Below are 21253 nucleotides of genomic sequence, written 5' to 3' on the forward strand. Positions count from 1 at the left end.
AGCTAGTTGAGACGCGTTTCGAAAGGATCGCCTTTCTTCTTCGGATTTTGGTCCACAACAGCTCCTGTAGCTGTAAGCTAGCGTAACGTCACCGGCTCTCTGATTAGGAGCACAAGCTTATTTTAATAGGAAATGTGCTGCTGGCCGGGGCGCGTTTTTCAACTACACAGCCTGACTGCTTCTACTGGACTGAAGAATCGGGACAACTATAAATGCAGCACGCAAGACCTGCAGGGTATAGCGAGAGTGAGGTCACGGTTATGGGCAATCGAGGGTTACTCACTTTTCTGAGGAGAACCCTGGGCAGGCATGCGACAGTGAAGGAGAGGTAGACACTAGTTCCTCTGGGGCACACTCTGGGTGTAGGGACCAGGCCTGATGGTGTGTGAGGTGCCCTGGATGTTGCAGGTGTTTTGAGTGCCTGAGGTAAGCTCCCTTTAAGAATCGTGACACCAGTGCCTGTAACGGTGGCACACCGGTTTGCAGGAGGATTAATGGAGTACACAGATGGTAAACCAAACGTTGCTTTACTTTAGGAAACAGTCCAACTTTATACAAGCAGTTGCAGTAGTATATAATGCAGTCCTTTATAGTACATATGCACAGCAGGTTTACTTCACAGCACAGCAGGTTTCAATCTTGCAAGATACTTGGAGGGTAAGCAGTTAATGCTTTGCAGTACAGTGCTGCTCTATCCCCACAGCTATTCTAGCTGGCTGGATCCCAAGGCCCGGATGCCTAATTGCTGGCTTGAATCCTTGGTATATAAAATCCTTCCTCCAGTATTGGCACTTGCTTTAAATATTACAGTACCTCTGCTTATTAGCTGGATTCTCTGCTGGATCGGAAAGGTGGCTGCAGGTCTCTCCCAGGAGGTGCTGTCCTACTACTGGGGTGTCTCTACTGAGCTAAGCTTAGCCTCAGGAGCTTCAGGCTGACTAAGTGTCGCTTCTAGTCCCCTGGCATACACTAACTCTCCCCTGTCTGGGCCTTCCTATATATATCTAGGGCTCTCTAGCTCCCTCTAACGTCTGGGAGGCTAAACTGCACCCTGACAGGCCTGACACCCAGATAATACAGGGAAATGCATACACATGACGCCCACCTTTACCTAGTGGGACACTACATAAAGTATTCAACACTACACATCAACATCACGGACTCTCCTCTACTTATTACAATTAGAGGACAGCAGACGTGGTAGAATTCAGCTTCTAGTCACTGGTACTTAGGTGCAGTCTGAGAGTAAGCGCTTCTTCTTTTACTTCTCCTAATTGTCATTGCGGCACTGACCTTCCTTGCAGCATACTCGCAACATTATTAAGTAAGACCACCAGTAAACTTGTTCTATTTCTATTCAATTTTTGTACTACAGTGCAAAAAGTATTCATACCTCTTGAACTTTTCCTCATTTTTTCATGTTAGGCTACTTTCACACTCGCGTTTGTTGCGGATCCGTCAGGGATCTACACAGACAGATCCGTTCAGATAATACAACCGTCTGCATCCGTTTAGAACGGATCCAGTTGTATTATCTGTAACATAGCCAAGACGGATCCGTCTTGAACACCATTGAAAGTCAATGGGGGACGGATCCGTTTTCTATTGTGTCAGTTTGGCTCAGTTTCGTCAGACGGACACCAAAACGCGGCAAGCGGCATTTTGATGACCACCTCTAAAGCGGAATGGAGGCGGAGAACGGAGCCAAACTGAGCCAAACTAATGCATTCTGAGCAGATCCTTATCCATTCAGAATGCATTAAGGGCAAAACTGATCAATTATGGACCGCTTGTGAGATCCCTGAACAGATCTCACAAACGGAGACCAAAATGCCAGTGTGAAAGTAACCTTACACCCACAAACCTAAATGTATTTTATTGGGGTTTTATGTGATTGACTAACACAAAGTAGCAAGAAAATGATACAAAAAAAATGATTTTAAAAAATTTTAATAAATAAAAATCTGAAAAGTATGGCATGCATTTCTATTCAGCTCCCCTGTATTCTGATACTCCTGAATAAAATCCAGTGTGATCAATTGCCTTCAGAAGTCACCTAATTAGTAAATAGATAGTCACTACAAATGAAATACAGTTCCAAATGGCACCAAATAATGCAAAAAAGTATATGAGAAACAACTTTATTAGCACATATAAAGATAAGTGTAGATAAATAGGCATTATGATCATTAAAACCAACAGAAAGTGGTTGGTAGCACTATAGTCCCATAAGCGAACAAGAACCATTAATCATGTGAGCAAGATTCAAACATATCTCTCCAATTCTCCAGTTGTGGTAAAACTACAACTCTCAAGATGCACACTTGCTTGGCTGTTCTCAGAACTCCACAGAAATGAATGGAGCATGCTGGGAATTGTAGTTTCACCACAAAGTGCCGGAGGTTAGCCATGACTGCTCTAGGACTACAACATATGGTTCTCACACATATCATTATAAGCATTAAAAAAAAAAAAAAAAAAAAAAAAAAAAAAAAAGATATTAATTCATAAGTTCCCTCTTCCAACACGGTGGCCAAGGTGCGCATGGCTTGGGCGCATGCGCATTCCCGCACGATATTGTGATGGTTCACAGAGTGATGTGAAAGGAGCATATGGCATACACCCTTCTCATCTTTCAGACACTGCATCTCGTGGGGGTTGTTCAGCATGGCACCTGATGTCCTTGCGCCATATAACTCACATAGTCATTAGACTAAAACACCTGTCTTAATAAATGTGCCCCATACTTTCTTTTCACATTGTAGTAAATGAGAGAATGATTGAAACATAAAACATTACATATCCATTTATCTAGAGAAAGAGACCCATGTTTTTGTCTGTAGTCTCAATGAGGGTGGGTTACAACAAATCCAACGTGAGCTTCAATGATCCATATGACCCGGACATACCTTATTAGAGATGGCCTTGCGGTTCGCCCGGCGGTCGTTTCGCTGCGAACTTTGCTCGTTTGTCGAACGGGCGAATTTATGGCAGTAAAGAACTTTTACCCATGACACATCCATCAGGGACAGACTGTGTGCGGTTCTGCTGCAATACTGCAGCTACATAGTGCCAAACACTATTGGAACAAATAATTTCTACTGGTGTTATATACCAGTAGCCCGCCAAAAAAACTGATTGAAGCAGGGGTGTGATATACCAATAATATACTTTCCATATAGTGCATTTAGGTAGTGCAGCATTTGTTTGCGGTTTTGCTGCGTTACTGCAGCTACACAATGACAAACGCTATTGGAACAAATAATTTCTACTGGTGTGATATACCAGTTGCCCCCCAAAAAACTGATTGAAGCATAGGTGTTATTTACCAATAATATACTTTCTATATAGTGCTTTTGGGTAGTGCAACATTTGTTTGCGGTTTTGCCGCATTACCGCAGCTACACAGAGTGACAAATGCTATTGGAAAAAATAATTTCTACTGGTGTGATATACCAGTTTAACCCCTCCAAAAACTGATTGAGGAAGGGGTATAATATACCTTCTTCCACAAATACTGCTCTTCTATAGGGACTTTTGTCACAGCATCATTTTGAAAATGACACGCAGAGAAAGAGGCAGGCCAATCCGCAGGGGTGGTAGCGGTCGGGCAGGTGCACCAGGCCAGAGAAAGTCACATGGGTGCCCACAAGAGAGGAAGAGGAGGGGAGTTCAGAGGGAGAGACGGAGCAGCAGATAGGGAGGAGGAGGAGAAGCAGGCAGAACTTACAGTGCACAGGAGGCAAAAAGAAGACTGATAATGTATCTGGAAAGAGCCATCCACTATGCACGGTCACTTCTGGTGCTCCCAGGACGCTGGCACAAGGCTCCACAGTGTGGGCTTTTTTTAACGTGTCCGCTGCAGACAATAGTGTTGCCATCTGCAGCCTGTGCTGTCAATGCATAAGTCGCGGTAAGCCCAACACTCACCTAGGGATGACCGCCTTAAGAAGGCACCTGGCCTCCCATCACCAAGCCCAGTGGGAGCAACACAGTCAGAACCCACAAAGCCACACTCCCGGCGCTCCACTTTCTGCCTCTTATCCTTCACCTATCTCCTCCCATTTATCCTCCACTCCACCTTACACCGTGCCGTCGTCACATTCATCTGGCAAAAGACAGGCTTCCGTGGCCCAAATGTTCGAGCGAAAAAAGATGATGACGCCGGATAACCCCCTTGCCCAACGCAGGCTTGTCAGAACTGCTAGCCCGCCAACTTCTGCCATATAAACTGCGCAATGGAAGGTCCCCGGAAGGAAATATTTCTCCCAGAAGGCCATCCCGGAGCTATATGACCACGTTCAGCGGCAAGTAAATATATCTCTGCACACAGTGTCGGTGCCAAGATACACCTGACCTCAGACACGTGGTCTAGCAAACATGGGCAGGGAAGGTACATAACTTTTACTGCCCACTGGGTGAACCTTCTGACGGCTGTAAAGCATGCAACCCATGGCACCCGTGTGGATTTGGTGTTACCGCCATGGATTGCATGCAGGTCTGCCTTTTCTTCTCCTCCTCCTACTCCATTCTCCATCTCCTCCTCGGCAAACTCCTCCTTTTCCACTGCTACAGCCTCTTCCGCTGCACCCCAATGCTCCCCAGAACCTATTCGACGTGCCAGGTGAAACGTTGCCATGCTGTGCTGCGGCTGTTGTGCCTGGAAGCCAAGAGTCACACCGGTTCTGCACTCCTTTCAGCTTTTGCGGTCACAGGCCGATCAGTCGCTAACCCTGCTGAATTGGTGCCAACGGTGCCAACTGCTGAGCGCGCTGAATCAGGGCAAAATTACATACGTGCCGATCATGGCACACGTCCTTAACTTAGTCGTGCAGCGATTAATTGCCAAATCCCCCGGGTCCGAGACGTTTTGCGGCAGGCCAGGAAAATCTCTGGCCATTTTAGAAGATCTTACACGGCCATGGCTCGCCTTGTTGACGTGCAGCGACGACACCACCTGCCCGTCAGACGTCTGATTTGTGACTTACCGACGCAATGGAACTCCACCTTGTATATGCTTGATAGGCTGCTCCAGCAGAAACGTGCAGTTAACGACTACCTGTATGAACTCTGCGGCAGGACAGGTTCTGGGGAGCTTGGTTTTTTTCACCGCACCAGTGGCTGCTCATGAGCGATGCATGAAGACTTCTGCAGCCATTTGATGAGATCACCAAACTGGTCAGTCGCAGCCAGGGCGCCATCAGTGAGATCGCACCTTACGCCTTCTTTCCTTACGCCTTCTGCGAGGGCGGTTTGAAGATGTGTTGGTCACTTCGGATATGAGATCATTCTTGCATGATCTCAATGCCAAGAGTGTGCAAAGCAGTAATCAAAGCAAAAGGTGGCTACTTTGAAGAACCTAGAATATTACATATTTTCAGTTGTTTCACACTTTTTTATGTATATAATTCCACATGTGTTAATTCATAGTTTTGATGCCTTCAGTGTGAATCTACAATTTTCATAGTCATGAAAATAAAGAAAACTCTTTGAATGAGAAAGGTGTGTCCAAACTTTTGGTCTGTACTGTATATAAAAGTCCTACTATACATAAAATTACATATACTAGTAGATAAAAGGGGGATGTTGGATGATTTTTAATATTAGTGAAAAAAAAATTGTTGAACAGAAGGAAAAAAAACAGGAGATTAACCTCATTTTAATTTAATTTAACAATACATGTGAGTGGAAATAACTTGTCACATTATAACTATTATTAGGTTAGGATATCAAAATAGGAACATAAGTTATATATATTACTTCTGTTTTAATCCCATTTTTAATCCCATTTTAAGAATTTATGACAAATTTTATAATTTATTTATATTTTTTATGGTTAATTATTTTTATGACCATAATTAATAATTAATTTAATTATTACTTCCCGACGACCACGTTTGATTGAATTTCCTCATGACAGCCCACAAATATCCGCCACCATGCAGAACAAATAATGGTCCCTGTCTTAGGTAAATACAACGGCATAAAAGGCCTTTTCTGTCCGTTGAATGCATAATGTTTTGGGCCTCGGAGGAATTCAACACGTGTTTCAACTATATCATTAGGGTTTTTTTTCAAGAGGGGGGGCCTGTAGTCCACTGGCCTGCTGTAAAATTGATATCCAATGACCGTGTAATCTACCTCCAGCCACATACTTAATTGTTTTTTTTATGTAAGCTGAATGCATAATTTTTGGGGCCTGTAGTACACTGGCCTGCTGTAAAATTGATAGCCAATGACCGTGCAATCTACCTCCAGCCACATACTTACTTGTTCTTTTCTGTACGATGAATGCCTAATTTTTGGGGCCTGTAGTACACTGGCCTGCTGTAAAATTGATATCCAATGACCGTGTAATCTACGTCCAGCCACATACATACTTGTTCTTTTATGTACGCTGAATGCATAACTTTTGGGGCCTGTAGTACACTGGCCTGCTGTAAAATTGATATCTAATGACAGTGTAATCTACCACCAGCCACATACTTGTTCTTTTATGTACTGTACACTGAATGCATGATTTCTGGGGCCTGTAGTACACTGGCCTGCTGTAAAATTGATATCCAATGAACATGTAATCTACCTCCAGCCACATACATACTTCTTTTCTGTACGCTGAATGCATAATTGTTGTAACCTCGGAGGAATTCAACACCAGTGACGACCACGTGTTATTGAATTTCAACTATTATCATTAGCTAATTTTTTTTTTCAAGAGGGGGGATTTCATTAGACATGTTTTTAATTCAATTTTATATTTTTAGTTATTTTAAACATATGTATTTGACCTGTATTTGTACTGGCCGGCAGTAAAATTGATATCCATTAACCGTGTAATCTACCTCCAGCCTCATACATACTTGATCTTTTATGTCCGGTGAATGCCTAATGTTTGGGGCATGTAGTCCAGTGGCCTACAGTAAAATTTTAATCCATTGACCGCATAATGTACCTCGAGCCACATAATCAGAATTTCTTTTATGTCAGGTGAATGCTTAATTTTTAAGACCCATACTCCCGTGGCCTAAAATAACATTTTTCTAGGCTCCAACAGGGAATATTTAAGAGAATTTCCCTTTAAGACGCATAAAAATGTCCCCTGATTAAGACATTTTTGTTGTTGTAATTTTTGTCATTGATCCCTCTCTAGTATGTCGCTGTCCATGCTGTGGGACTATTTATGCACTTTTACTAAGTAAAACTTGCAGTTCGCGAACATTTGATCGCATTCGCGAACCGTCCTGGCCAATATTCGTCCATCACTATGCCTTATACCTCCTAAGAAATAGCAGAGTAGTAGTCTAAAAAAAGGGCAACCCTATATTGATATTTCCATTTGCAAGTTTGGAATCATAGAAAAACCTCATTCTTTTCAATCAGAAATCATTACACTGATCAAAAACGTCTTGACATTGTTAATGTAATGACTATTAAAGGTGGAAATGTACAATTTTTATACAATATATATAACTATTCATGTTCTACTTTATGTTTGCATCATTTTGTAAATGTCATTTTATTTTTTGGGGACGTTAGAAGGCTTAGGCCTCTTTCAGACGGGTGTTGCGGGAAAATGTGCGGGTGCGTTGCGGGAACACCCGCGATTTTTCTGCGCAAGTGCTAAACATTATAATGCGTTTTGCAATCGCGTGAGAAAAATCGCGCGTGTTTGGTACCAAAACCCGAACTTCTTCACAGAAGTTTGGGCTTGGGATCAGTGTTCTGTAGATTCTATTATTTTATCTTATAACATGGTTATAAGGGAAAATAATAGCATTATGAATACAGAATGCATAGTAAAATAGCGCTGGAGGGGGTTAAAAAAATAAATAATAAACTCACCTTAGTCCACTTGCTCGCGTAGCCGGCATCTTCTTCTGTCTTATTTCACAAATTTTTTATTAGAAAATCATAGCATACATCATCTTCCACAATGTCAAATTACCGTACAGTACAGTATAATTTGCTCATCACATTGCAGGATAAAAGACACTGGATGTAAAGTTTTCATTTATATTAAAGAAAAAAACAAAAAAAAAACAAGGCCGTAAGAGAACGACCAACAAACAAACAATAATAAACACTGCGCCACATTTAAAATCAAGCAGTAAAATTGAGGTATGTATCTTGGTATGTGTTTGGATATATAAGACGCCCATTTTCACCACCTTGCACTGACACATGATAATCGGCAAAGCTGTTTTGCAATCAGTAGCTCCATGCCATAATTATAGTGGACTTTAGCAATGATTTCTGGTATGGTTGGGATGTCCCTACTCTTCCACCTTTTAGCAATTGCAACTCTCGTTGCTGTTAGTATATGAAAAGCAATAGTGAGGTCCGCTAACTCTAAACATTCCAGCTCAAAGGAGAGCAATGCTAGTTCCGGGGACATGGGGAGCGCCTTCCCTATTACAGCACTTATAAGTAACAATATTGTGGACCAGAAACGGTGGACAGCAGGGCAGGTCCACCAGATATGCATTAAGTTGCCAACTGCTGATAGGCATCGCCAGCAAACATTTGAGGTGGTTGGATATATAATGGATAGGCGATAAGGGGTATAATACCACCTATAAAGGAGTTTTCTTGAGGCCTCCAGGTGGTCGACACACTTTGAGGTTCTAGAGCTCAGGGAGAAAACAAAGGCCCAACGTGCTGGCACAAAAGATTTATTTAAATCTGTCTCCCATTTAATCTGGAACGGGAATTTTGATATAGCAACTGAGAGCTGCAACCCCCTATAGGCCTCAGAAATACCCCCCTTCCGTATTTTGGGGTTCTGGAAATATGCAGCATACATAGAGGAGTGTGTAGAGTGTGTAATGTTCTTGGATGCTAGGAGGTGGCGTAATTGAAGGTACTTATAAAAATCTGACCACTGGACTTGATACCGCTCTCTTAAGTCAGTGAATGATATAAGGGCCTCATTGGTTAAAATTCGGGACACTGAAAGGATTCCTTTAGATTCCCATTGTGAGAAATCAGTATCCGGCAAGCAGGCACTGAAAGCTGACAACGGAGCATCCAAAATCCTGAGTGGAAGGATTTTCGGGATAAGGGGACACTTGGTCCACAAGGACATTCCAGCTTGACTAGTGATAGATGGAGATCGAGGGGGCGTTTTGGAAAGTAATCCCTGCCAAAGTAAGTGCTGCAATGAGGGTGCACGAGTTAAGCTAGTTTCCATTTGTACCCATTTCTTCGCTGTGTCATTAATCCACCAGCTTTTGAGTTGGTCGAGCACAGTAGCTTGGTAATAGGTAAGAAGGCATGGACATCCCAATCCCCCCAGTTTAACAGGCTTGTATAGGATATCAGCCGCTACTCTCGCCCTCTGTTTTTTCCATATAAATTGTGATATAAGGGCTTGGAGCGAAGCAATATATCTGCGGGGCACAATGACAGGCAAGTTCCTAAATAAGTACAAAATCTTTGGCAAAAGAAACATTTTGGACGCAGCAATGCGGCCCAACCATGAGAGAGGGTATTGCGAATAGGCCACTATGTCATGTTTAATTTGTGCAATGATAGCGTTGTAGTTAACAGACTGGAGGTTACCTAGGGGGAATGTGAGGGATATACCCAAGTAAGGAATACTTCCTTCGGCCCATTTGAAGGGGAATTTGGCTGAGATGGCACTTTTGGTATCTAGCGAGATCCACATTCCTAGTATAAGCGATTTATGAGAATTTATTTTATAGTAACTCACCCGACTAAACTGATCAATGATATCTGAGACAGCTGTTAAGGAGGTTAAGGGGTCTCTAACTGAAATAATGACATCATCCGCGAAAAGGCCTATTTTGTGGTCTGTTTCACCAATAGTAATACCCTTAATGTTCGGGGAAAACCTGATTTGGTGAGCTAGAGGTTCCATCATTAGTGCAAATAGGAGGGGAGAAAGGGGGCACCCCTGTCTTGTGCCATTAGTGATCCCAAAGGGCGAGGAGAGTGCTCCCGAGGAGTATACTCTGGCCGAGGGCTTGGAATATAACACTAAGATGGAGGATAGTAGCCTCGGTGGAAAACCAAATTTGCCCAGTACCGCTTCAAGGTAGCCCCAGTGGATCCGGTCGAACGCCTTCTCGGCATCCAATGATAGAAGCAGAGAAGGCGTCCGACGTTCAGCCACCACCGACATAATATTCAAATACCTGCGGGTGCCATCCACTGTCTGTCGGTCCTTGACAAACCCGACTTGATCAGCGTCAATTAACGTTGGGAGAATATTTGTCAAGCGGGTCGCGATCACCTTAGCGTAGATTTTTAGGTCCACGTTAAGAAGTGATATTGGCCTAAAGCTAGAGGGAACATCTGGGGATTTCCCAGGCTTCGGCAGAGTGACTATCAATGCATTTAGCATTTCTTCAGGTAGAGAGCCTGAGGATGCAGCATCATTAAATAGCCTTGTTAGGTAAGGAACTAGTAGGTCTTTATGAGCCTTATAAAATTCATTGGTGAGACCATCCGGCCCAGGTGACTTGCCAATTTTCAGGGTTTTAATTGCTACAGAGATTTCCTCCGGAGAGAAAACAGAGGATGTGTCTAGTTTTTGACTGTCTGTCAATGAGGGTAAATTTAGATGGTCTAGAAATGTTTGTATAAAGGGCAAAGAAGGTTGAGGTGTGGACATGTCAGTTGAAAGGTTGTACAAAGATGCATAATACTTAGCAAACTCATTAGCAATGCCCTGCGGATCAAACACCCTAGACCCATCAGAGCAGGATAAGTAAGAAATTCTGTTTTTGGCACTGCGTGATTTTAATTGTTTAGCAAGTAATGCCCCCCCTTTATTACCCTGCCAGTAATGTTGAAGCTTAAGTTTCCTTAGCATCAAGTCGTACTGATAAGAATTTAGTTCATGCAGACGGGATTGAACTAACGTAATTTCTGCTGCTCTATGAGGCGAGTAGGAAGACTTATTTAAGGCTACTTTCACACTTGCGTTAGGAGCGGATCCGTCTGGTGTCTGCACAGACGGATCCGCTCCTATAATGCAAACGCTTGCATCCGTTCAGAACGGATCCGTTTGCATAACTGTTTATTTCAGATCTGATTTTTCACTTCGGAAAACTCAGATCCGACAGTATATTCTAAACACAGAAGCGTTCCCATGGTGATGGGGACGCTTCATGTTAGAATATACTGAGAACTGTGTACACGACTGCCCCCTGCTGCCTGGCAGATGCTGCCAGGCAGCAGGGGGCAGACCCCCCCCCCCCTCCTGTATTTAACTTATTGGTGGCCAGTGCGGCCCCCCCTCCCTCCCCAGTATTAAATATGACCAGTGCGGCGGCCTCCCCCTCCCTCCCTCCCCAGTATTAAATATGACACGTGCGGCCCCCTCCCTCTATATTTATTGGTGGCCGGGCCAGTGCGGATTCCAAGTATTGTGAGCAGTGCGGCCTCCCCTCTCCCCCCCTAATTAAAATCACCCCCCCCCCCCCCCATCATTGGTGGCAGCGGAGAGTACCGATCGGAGTCCCAGTTTAAATCGCTGGGGCTCCGATCGGTTACCATGGCAACCAAGACGCTATTGCAGTCTTGGCTGCCATGGTTACTTGGCAATAAATACAAGCATTATACTTACCTGAAGAGCTGCGATGTCTGACCGGCCGGGAGCTCCTCCTACTGGTAAGTGAAAGGTCTGTGCGGCGCATTGCTAAAGACCTGTCACTTACCAGTAGGAGGAGCGCCCGGCCGGTCAGACATCGCAGCTCTTCAGGTAAGTATAATGCTTGTATTTATTGCCAAGTAACCATGGCAGCCAAGACTGCAATAGCGTCTTGGTTGCCATGGTAACCGATCGGAGCCCCAGCGATTTAAACTGGGACTCCGATCGGTACTCTCCGCTGCCACCAATGATGGGGGGGGTGATTTTAATTAGGGGGGGAGAGGGGAGGCCGCACTGCTCACAATACTTGGAATCCGCACTGGCCCGGCCACCAATAAATATAGAGGGAGGGGGCCGCACTGGTAATATTTAATACTGGGGAGGGAGGGGGAGGCCGCCGCACTGGTAATATTTAATACTGGGGAGGGAGGGGGAGGCCGCACTGGTCATATTTAATACTGGGGAGGGAGGGAGGGGGAGGCCGCCGCACTGGTAATATTTAATACTGGGGAGTGAGGGGGGCCCGCACTGGCCACCAATAAGTTAATTACAGGAGGAGGGGGGGGGGGGGGTCTGCCCCCTGCTGCCTGGCAGCAATGTACACAGTTCTCAGTATATTCTAACATGAAGCGTCCCCATCACCATGGGAACGCCTCTGTGTTAGAATATACTGTCGGATCTGAGGTTTACGATGTAACTCAAATCCGATGGTATATTCTAACATAGAGGCGTTCCCATGGTGATGGGGACGCTTCAAGTTAAAATATACCATCGGATCGGAGAAAACTCCGATCTGATGGGGACTCCTGACTTTGCATTGAAAGTCAATGGGGGACGGATCCGTTTGAAATTGCACCATATTGTGTCAACGTCAAACGGATCCGTCCCCATTGACTTGCATTGTAAGTCTGGACGGATCCGTTTGGCTCCGCACGGCCAGGCGGACACGAAAACGCTGCAAGCAGCGTTCAGGTGTCCGCCTGCTGAGCGGAGCGGAGGCCAAACGGTGCCAAACTGATGCATTCTGAGCGGATCCGCATCCACTCAGAATGCATTGGGGCTGTACGGATCCGTTCGGGGCCGCTTGTGAGAGCCTTCAAACGGAACTCACAAGCGGAGCCCCGAACGCTAGTGTGAAAGTAGCCTTAGCGGTGTAGTTCAGCTAGCTTAGATTGTAATTGGAGTGACAACTGAGTTCTGCATTTTTTATCATAGGAAGATTGCTTAATAAAATGACCTCTAAGAGTCGCTTTCATAGCACACCACAGAATACCTTCAGAGATTTCACCAGTATCGTTTTCCCTAAAATAATTGTGCAAACACTCAATGGTTTGAGGTGAGTAACGCGGACTCTGCAGGATAAAATTATTAAGCCTCCATATGGAGTGATGTACAGAAGTGTACTGTTCTGTTATTTCAATTGCAATGGGCGCATGATCTGACCAAGTAATGGTATAGACATTAGAGGAGGCTACGCAGGGCAGTAACTGCCTGTTGACCAAAAAGTAGTCGATCCTAGTGTACACCTTATGGGCAGCAGAAAAAAAGGTGAAATCACGCTCAGTTGGGTGTTGGATCCGCCAGGCATCATACAGATCATGTGATTGTGTAAGTTTAGCCATTGCTGATGGTTCCCTAGCTCCAGTTGAGGAAGTAGAGTCCATAGAAGGCCACATCACTGTATTAAAGTCCCCTAACACAATGAGACGTCCCTTCTGAATTTTGGACACTTTGCGCAGAAGAGAGGTACAAAAGGCAGAAGGGCGTTGATTAGGCGCATATAAAGAGACAATTGTATATTGAACATTGTTAATAAGGCCTATCACAATGACAAATCTCCCACTTTTATCCGCCTCAACCTTTTCTACTTGAAGTGCAATCGAATCTTTGAACGCAATGGATACCCCCCTTTTTTTCCTCCCAACTGCTGGAGCTGAGAATATATGGGGAAAAATTTTGTGCCTTAATCTAGGAACATCAACAGGTAGTAAGTGTGTTTCCTGTACGCAGAGTATGTCAGCTTGAAGGTGCTTAGTTTCTTTCCATAGTAAAGACCGCTTGAAGGGAGAATTTAACCCTTTAGCATTAAGTGAGACAATCTTAAATACCATGGTGAGAAACTGTCAAGGATGTGTTTAGCCGTAGTATTTTATGCGAGATAATCCCACATCGTATATGTACAAGAGTCATCATAGGAGAGGCGAAGTATACCTGAGAAGATGTAAATGTGGCGCTAAAAACAGATAAATAAGTCAAAACAATAACATAACTAAGAGAGTGTACGGCGGTGGTGACCGCTCTGATACAAAGAAATAGGTATAATATACCAAATTGTTGTTGTAAGAAGGGTATTTGCAACATAGGGGCAGTATACAAGAATACTGGTCATATTCACGAGCTAGGATCGGCCTTAGTCAGCCGAAGTAGCACCCTGCAAGGAAAATTAGTGGGAGGAAGGGGAGGGAGAAAACAGGCACAAAGTGAATGATAGATGAGGGCGAGGTTTCTCACCCAACCAATATTCACACAGTTTTTCGCTTGCGGCGTTCCACGGTAATCCATTCTTCCTCGACTCGCGAGTTCGGCGAATGTGGATGACGGTCGCCATGGGACTCAGGGTCGGATAGGCCCCATTCTTGACACAGAGTCAGTGCAGACGCAGGAGTGGAGGCCACTTGCATGGAGCCGCTGTAGGTAATAAGCAGCTTAACGGGGAACCCCCATCTGTAAGGGATTCCGTGCTTGCGCAGTAAAGCAGTGCTGGAGGCAAATTCTCGGCGCCTCGCCAAGGTGGCCGCTGATAAATCGGCGAAAATAGAGATGTCCCGAAATTTCTCCGGCAGAACAGGGGAGATTCTTGCTGCTCTCAGGATCTGTTCTTTAGCATGGAAGAAGTGAATGCGCGCAATGGTGTCGCGCGGTGCAGAGGAAGGTAAGGATTTGGGCTTAGGTAGCCTGTGTGCTCTATCGATGAGCAAATCTGCGATTGGAGCCTGAGGTAACAGGCAAACAAAGAAGTCTTTCAGGAAAGCAGCAAGATCATCGCCTTTCACAGTCTCCGGGACTCCGCGGAAACGCAGATTGTTCCTGCGAGAGCGGTCCTCCATGTCTGCGATTTTAAGTTTCAACGCTGCTATTTCTTCTTCGTGCGAATTAGTAGTGTCCACAATCTCATTGTGCGCAGAGGTCAATTCCGCCATTTTAGATTCCACATGTGCGGTTCTAGCCCCCAAAGCTGAAATATCATGCTGAATTTGGGTAATAGCGTCCCTGAGGTCCTGTTTCAAGGACTTTTGTAAATCAGCCATGAGCACTCTCATCCCCTTTAACACTGCTTCAGTGACTGGAGCAGGATCTGTTTCCCCTCCTGCAATTTCAAGCACAGCAGCAGAGATGAGCTGTTTAGCTGTTTTATGTGAGGCACTGTGTGCCTGACGAGCTGGAGGATCCTGCTGCACAGAAAGGTCATGCTGGGGAGAGTATGTGACCTGTGCAGGGGATTTCGAGGCAGAGGAGGAGGATGGGGATTTCCCTGAGCTCTGAGGAGACACAGGCTGCGCTGAGGAAAGAGAAGGTGCCGATCTGACAGCAGCTGCTGAAGCGGGAGAATCGCCATCTTGGAGCGCAGTCACAGCAGGGAAGAAGCTGGTGAGTTTTGCTGGACTGTGGCGTCTCTTGCCCCTCGGCATGGCTGAAACTTCCACCACTTGTTGCAGGGTGTTAGGGCAATCCTCCGGTGATCACAGCAGGCAGATGTAAAAACTTGCAGGGCTGTTTTATGCTGGATTTGTGCCGATGGCTCAGGAGCTCAGAACTCAGCCGTCTGTCTCCATGCGCTGCTAGCCACGCCCCCCGCATCTTCTTCTGTCTTAATCTTAGCTTTGTGTAGCAACAGGACCTACGGTGACGTCACTCTGGTCATCACATGATCCATCACCATGGTAAAAGATCATGTGATGGATCATGTGATGACTGTGACGTCACCAAAGGTCCTTGTTGCTACACAGAGCTAAGATCAAGGCAGAAGGAGATGCCGGGCTGCGCGAGCAAGTGGATTAAGGCGAGTTAATTTTCTTTATTTCTTTTTAACCCCTCCAGCGCTATTTTACTATGCATTCTGTATTCAGAATGCAATTATTTTCCATTATAACCATGTTATAAGGGAAAATAATAATGATTGGGTCTCCATCCCGATCGTCTCCTAGCAACCGTACGTGAAAATCGCACTTGCTTGCGGATGCTTGCGATTTTCATGCAACCCCATTCACTTCTATGGGGCCTGTGTTGCGTGAATAACGCACAAAGAAGAGCATGCTGCGATTTTAACGCAACGCACAAGTGATGCGTGAAAATCACCGCTCATGTGAACAACCCCATAGAAATGAATGGGTCAGGATTCAGTGCGGGTGCAATGCGTTCACTTCACGCATTGCACCCGTGCGGAATACTCGCCCGTGTGAAAGGGGCCTTAGAATTTTTAGAAGCAATTCTAAAACATTTAAAGAAAATTTCCAAAACCCACTTTTTAAGGACCAGTTCAGGTCTGAAGTCACTTTGTGGGGCTTCCGTAATAGAAACCCCCCATAAATGACCCTATTGTAGAAACTACACCCCTCAAGTTACTCAAGACTGTTTTTATAAACTTTGTTAACCCTTTAGGTGTTTCACAAGAATTAAAGGAAAATGGAGATGAAATTTCTAAATTTCACTTTTTTGGCAGATTTTCCATTTTAATCAATTTTTTTCTTTAACACATCGAGGGTTAACAGCCAAACAAAACTTAACATTTATTACCCTGATTCTGAGGTTTACAGAAACACCCCACATGTGGTCATAAACTGATGAAGGGCGCATGGCAGGGCGCAGAAGGAAAGGACTGTCGTATGGTTTTTGGAAGGCAGATTTTGCTGGACTGTTTTTTAGACACTGTTGAGGAAGGGTTGAGACGTATGCATATATATCCATGCATGCCTGCAAACACGTGCGGGCATGTATGGTATATATGTGCATACATTAACCACAGCATCATGGGACGATGTGCGCAGATGTGCCCAGCATCTGCGCACGTCTGCCCATGGTGATCCCCAGGGGCTCATGGTGGCCCCTGTGGGAAATATGTGCCTCCTTTAGACCGTGCCCCTTATAATATATATATGGCTGTGGCCCCTTATAACATATATATATATATATCCCCTTGTATATGTGTATATATATTATCAGGAGGACATATATGTGTATCTGCCATGGCTCTCCCCCAGGTGTGTGTATATATATATATATATATATATATATATGGGCCTATAACTGCCCATGTATGCCCCCAGGTTTATAATGAGTATATATATGTATATAGATGCGCCCCAAGTATCTACAGGTCCTTCTCAAAAAATTAGAATATTGTGATAAAGTTCATTATTTTCTGTAATGTACTGATAAACATTAGACTTTCATATATTTTAGATTCATTACACACCAACTGAAGTAGTTCAAGCCTTTTATTGTTTTAATATTGATGATTTTGGCATACAGCTCATGAAAACCCAAAATTCCTATCTAAAAAAATTAGCATATTTCATCCGACCAATAAAAGAAAAGTGTTTTTAATACAAAAAAAGTCAACCTTCAAATAATTATGTTCAGTTATGCACTCAATACTTGGTAGGGAATCCTTTTGCAGAAATGACTGCTTCAATGCGGCGTGGCATGGAGGCAATCAGCCTGTGGCACTGCTGAGGTGTTATGGAGGCCCAGGATGCTTCGATAGCGGCCCTAAGCTCATCCAGAATGTTGGGTCTTGCGTCTCTCAACTTTCTCTTCCCAATATCCCACAGATTCTCTATGGGGTTCAGGTCAGGAGAGTTGGCAGGCCAATTGAGCACAGTAATACCATGGTCAGTAAACCATTTACCAGTGGTTTTGGCACTGTGAGCAGGAGCCAGGTCGTGCTGAAAAATGAAATCTTCATCTCCATAAAGCTTTTCAGCAGATGGAAGCATGAAGTGCTCCAAAATCTCCTGATAGCTAGCTGCATTGACCCTGCCCTTGATAAAACACAGTGGACCAACACCAGCAGCTGACATGGCACCCCAGACCATCACTGACTGTGGGTACTTGACACTGGACTTCAGGCATTTTGGCATTTCCCTCTCCCCAGTCTTCCTCCAGACTCTGGCACCTTGATTTCCGAATGACATGCAACAGTCCAGTTCTGCTTCTCTGTAGCCCAGGTCAGGCGCTTCTGCCGCTGTTTCTGGTTCAAAAGTGGCTTGACCTGGGGAATAAGGCACCTGTAGCCCATTTCCTGCACACGCCTGTACACGGTGGCTCTGGATGTTTCTACTCCAGACTCAGTCCACTGCTTCCGCAGGTCCCCCAAGGTCTGGAATCGGTCCTTCTCCACAATCTTCCTCAGGGTCCGGTCACCTCTTCTCGTTGTGCAGCGTTTTCTGCCACACTTTTTCCTTCCCACAGACTTCCCACTGAGGTGCCTTGATACAGCACTCTGGGAACAGCCTATTCGTTCAGAAGTTTCTTTCTGTGTCTTACCCTCTTGCTTGAGGGTGTCAATGATGGCCTTCTGGACAGCAGTCAGGTCGGCAGTCTTACCCATGATTGCAGTTTTGAGTAATGAACCAGGCTGGGAGTTTTTAAAAGCCTCAGGAATCATTTGCAGGTGTTTAGAGTTAATTAGTTGATTCAGATGATTAGGTTAATAGCTCGTTTAGAGAACCTTTTCATGATATGCTAATTTTTTGAGATAGGAATTTTGGGTTTTCATGAGCTGTATGCCAAAATCATCAATATTAAAACAATAAAAGGCTTGAACTACTTCAGTTGGTGTGTAATGAATCTAAAATATATGAAAGTCTAATGTTTATCAGTACATTACAGAAAATAATGAACTTTATCACAATATGCTAATTTTTTGAGAAGGACCTGTATATGCATATATATTTACTTAAATTTCCCAGGCGTCTGCAGGGGGGTGGATATGTCTCCAGGTGGCTGGTGACTTCAAAGGTTGAGGCACTTTGTTAAGTTTATCAGCCTATTTACTATGCGGCCCCACTTCGTGTTTGTGACATGGCTGGGCGTGTGGTACTGTGAGCCTCAGGGGGCCAGCCAGTTGTCTGCTGCAATCTGAGTGCATGCATTCCGTCACACGCACACGATGATGTCACACCCCTGGAAAGGGGGGGGGGGGGTGAGAGGGACTTGTATATCAGTCCAAGACAAAGGAACAGGGCTCTCTTGCAACGAGACTAGATTCAGAGAAACATGAGGAGTGCTGCCTGAAGGAAGAGAGGCCCATTTTGGCCCTGGAGATGGCTGAGTATACGCTGGCATGGCATTGTACCTCCCTTGCAGTGCCAACCATATTCACCCCCCTTATTTCCCTACCACTATCCTAACCCTTTGTATCCCAGACCCCATGCTGCCGCTTGTAACCCCTGATATCCCTTATCCATTAACCCCTGCTGCGCCAGTCCCCTGTTAACTGCCTTCTCCTACTCTGCACACCTTCTCCTACTCTGCCCTGCTGTGTCCCTGGACCCTTGCTGTATACAAACTGTATAACCCTCTTGTAACCCCGTAGGGACAGTATAGAGCTAGGCGGGTGGGTTGTTATACTTGTATGTGTGTATTGTGGGAACTTGTAGCGTAGTTTGAGTATTGTATATGTATTTAGTGTTGTGTAATTACTGTATTGCGTGCTTGGTGTATTAAATACCGTTATATTTGTACCCTTTGTGTAGTGTATACTTGTTAGCGGTAGTGAGTAAGGCGCATGCAGTTAGTATAGATGATTAGTGTAAGGCATAGCGAAGATATTGTGTAATTTATTATATAAAGGCATAAATAGGCGGAGTCTTCACTAGACGGCTCCTCCTATTTATGAATATTAATCATCGATATTCGCATAATATTGGTGATTAATATTCCCCCTTTACATTGGCGAGTCAGGCCCACTGCTTGGATTTTGAAATCTGTGTTTGGTTTTGAGGTTAGAGGTCGGTTATCCTGTGAATTGTCAGGCAAGAGAGACGTGGTCAGCGGTCTGAGCGTCTAGGACCTGATAATTCGGATAGGAAGCGCGACTCTTCCTCACAGCACCAAGCGCAGATCAAAATCTTTAGCAGAGAATCTATAATTGTTCTGTGAATTAATATTTTGCTATTTGCTTTACACGGTCACTGCATCGCTCAAGTGATTGCGAGGGAGAAGAGGACAAGGAGATCCATCTTCGTGGGAGCAGCGTACAAAGTCAGGCTGGTCGGGAAGAGGCGATCCGGGAAAATGGACTTCTTCCAAGCAGCTGCGAGGACAAAGAGGTACGGCCCCAAGGAGAAGATGGACGCTCATCCAACGGTGAGTATGGACTTCCCCACACTGCAACACTTGAGCAGACACAGCACATTCAATCCCATCCTCCCCAACACATACAAGTCAGCAGAAATGCTGTGGTCCGATTTGTTGGCACAGGCTTGTAGTTATGACAAGCTTTGTGTTAACAAACGGACGGTGTTGAATAAGGCCACTAAACGGCTTCGGATGCTAGCCAAACTCGTTCATACGTTTGAGGCTAGCATCTGTAAGCCAAAGGAAGTGGCGCTGGTGTCTCAGTCAACAGAGACAATTCCTCCGGCTGTTCACTGCCAGTGCTGTGCCAATAATTCCGACCAGGTTTCGGCATTGCGGGCACAGCTGGCGGAGAATGTGCAGTCTACTGTTGACCGAGATGCGCAGGTGGCTAGGATACAGTCACAATTAGTAGAGCTGCAGAGGCAGAAGGAGGAAATTGAGGCTCAGTTGACTCAGACTTATACTGAGGTCAAGGCCTTCAAGGAGCGCACTGCCTCTACTAGTGTGACGGTAGCCAAATTGAAGGCTCAGGTTGCTGTAAGCTCCCAGATAATGACTGGCATGCAACAGGTCATCACCAAGTTGGTGCCGGCCCTTTCTTTTCCCATAAAGTCAGGGTCGGAATATCCCAAAACTTTGCCCTATGCAGGGCAAATAGGGGGGAGAGTAGTCTGTGACAGGCCAAATCACCAGACCAAGCCTGTCCAGACTAACAGAGATTTTTCCCTGACTTTGGGGAAAAGAAACATCATGAAAAGTGCCTCCCTGAAGATGGAACAATTCAGGGAGCGCGGTTGCGGTATGGACGGACCTAAGCCATGCCGGGCAAACATCAAATGTTTTGCGTGTGGTGGCTTGGGTCATATAGCGAAGCACTGCAAAACACACAGGACAGAAAGCCCAATCAGGTGCTTCAGGTGTGGGAACAAAGGACACATTGCAAGGAATTGCCCTTGTGCAAGTAATTGCAATGTGTCCAGTGATGGGAGGCAGTTAACAAATGGTGCAGCGGGGTCTAGTCAGCTTGGCCATAAAGGGGTAACCTCTCGGCAGCATCATCAGCTACTGAGGGGCCAGAGTGGCCAAGCTAGGCTAGGCAACATTTGACACCCCTGTACTATTTGTTACACCGTTTGTTCCCTGGTACATGTCCATGTTGTGTGTTTTTGTTGTCTGATGTAAAGTTCTTCTTAATATTGATGGTGGTCCTTGTCTATGAGTGTGTTCCACCAGGCTGATTTATGTAGTGTTGTAATGTCCCGTCTGCTGTCT

At 45.0% G+C, this 21253-nt stretch overlaps 1 protein-coding gene across 1 annotated transcript in view; it reads right to left on the reverse strand.

Annotated features, from left to right (window-relative positions):
- SLC22A2 (solute carrier family 22 member 2) overlaps positions 1 to 21253 on the reverse strand; it is a 105882-nt gene that overhangs the window by 51958 nt on the left and 32671 nt on the right. The window lies entirely within an intron of this gene.

Source organism: Bufo gargarizans, chromosome 4 (genome assembly GCF_014858855.1).
Source record: "Bufo gargarizans isolate SCDJY-AF-19 chromosome 4, ASM1485885v1, whole genome shotgun sequence".
Classification (NCBI taxonomy): Eukaryota; Metazoa; Chordata; class Amphibia; order Anura; family Bufonidae; genus Bufo; species Bufo gargarizans.